The following is a 2103-nucleotide window of genomic DNA, read 5'->3' on the forward strand; positions in this document are numbered from 1 at the left end:
GGGACTTGAGCATAGAAACCCCCAAAGCCTGTCCCCACAGTGACATGTCCTCCAATAAGGCTGTATGTCCTAATAGTCCCTATGGCCAAGCACTCAGACACATGAATGCATGGGGCCCACCCTATTCAAACTACCACAATGTTTCTATGTAACCCTGAATGTCCAGGGAACGTGCTATTTAAGTCATGCTGGTCTTGAACTCAGTGATCTACCTGCCTCTGCTCTTTCCTGAATGCTGTGAGAAAAGGTTTGCACTACTATGCCCGGCTAATCCCAACACTTATGACCTAAGTGTTGTAATTGCTATCACTTCATGTATGCTTGCACATTGCAGGTCCATGTGTGTTATATGGCATGTGTTTGGAGGCCAGTGAGCAACTTCAGAGTCTGTCCTAATTTTCTAACCCTGGATGGTCCCAGGCATTGCAATTGGGTCACTAGTCTTGTGAGCCAAGGTCTTTTAACCCATTGACCCATCTCAATGTCTCCCTAGCCCTTCATGTGGTCTTGTCTGGCCTTGACCTTAGGAATTAACTGAGGCTATCCTTGTCTTTCTACCTCAATTTTCCAAGTGCTAGGATGGCAGGCATATGCCATTATTTCTTCTAGACCTTTTAAAAACAAGAGGCCTGGCAGTGGTGGCACACTCCTTTAATCCCAGCACTTGGGAGGCAGAGACAGGCAGATTTCTGAGTTCGAGGCCAGCCTGGTCTACAGAGTGAGTTCCAGACAGACAGAGACAGACAGAGAAACCCTGTCTCAAAATTAATTGATTAATTAATTAATAAAAGATAAGTTGGTTGTGTTGTCTCAGGACTTAGGAGGCAGAAGCAGGCAGATCTCTGAATCTGAGGCCAGCCCTGTCTATAAAGCAAGTTCTATGACAGCCAGGGATGCACAGAGAAATCCTGTCTAAAACAAAACTAATCAAACAAAAAAAAATTAATCAGTTTAGCATGTTTGATATAGTGGCATGTTGATGAACTCAGGCCATGAGTTCATAATATGCTCTCAGCCATATTTGCTTCAAATTTTGACTGGGTATATGTTAGTTTCTATTGACCAGATACACAGGTGTGGCTGTGCCGTAGGATGAGTATACGCTGGACCCCCATCTGTACCGTCTGTCAGCCAGAAGGGAGAAAGCCCCCAGGCTTCACTGTTCTTCATGGAATAGCTTTAAATCTGCTAGTTTAGAAATAACGTGTAGCTGGGCAGTGGTGGCGCACGCCTATAATCCCAGCACTCTGGGAGGCAGAGGCAGGCGGATTTCTGAGTTCGAGGCCAACCTGGTCTACAGAGTGAGTTCCAGGACAGCCCGGGCTAAGCAGAGAAACCCTGTCTCGGGAAAAAAAAATCCCCCCTCAAGACTTTTATCACCAAAGACCCACAGAGGATGAGGAGGGTGCTCAGTGGAATGGCACTGCCTGCACGTCTCTCCATCACTCGTCCCTAACCCGCTGTGAACAGTGGGAGACACCTTGGCATTTCTGAGCTAAAGGTCCCGTCCTCCTCTGAAACCACATCTAAAGTTCACAAACGTAACCTGTCACGGGGAAGTGTTTCACTGCCACACAGGACTTAGTCCAGTTGAAGGTGTGATGAGACGATGGTGTGCTGTGTTGAGTGTCAGCCCACAGAGCTAATGATACCTCAGTCTAATGTCACGGGCAGTGAGATTCATCATCACCTGAAAGGTGACCTGAGAGATCGGGTTGTCTGCTGCCTGACCATGTCCAGTGCCACCGTGTCAATGCTAGGCGTTCCCAGGACTTCCCCCTCTTGTCACTCCTGATCTTGACGGGAGGAAGGAACAGGGTGATCGCTTTTTGTGCCTCTAAAGCTTTTAGTGAGACACAAAGAGAAGGAGCAAGGTTTGACTAAAACCTCTGCTGCCACGCAGTACCAGTAGATGTGGGAAACGTCACAATCTGTGGTCCTTCTGGCCTTGTCCTCTGTCTTCTCTGAGGATGCTCCTGTGAAGCCAGCATCTGTGTGAGATAAAAGGAAAGCAGTGTGTCTGTCTGTACGTCTGCAGTGCGCTCCCAGCCATTCCTACTGTACAGATCTCTCACGTCTGCCTTGAGTTCTCCAGTTTCTTCT

The sequence above is a fragment of the Apodemus sylvaticus genome, chromosome 20, assembly GCF_947179515.1.
Source record: "Apodemus sylvaticus chromosome 20, mApoSyl1.1, whole genome shotgun sequence".
NCBI classification, from domain to species: domain Eukaryota; kingdom Metazoa; phylum Chordata; class Mammalia; order Rodentia; family Muridae; genus Apodemus; species Apodemus sylvaticus.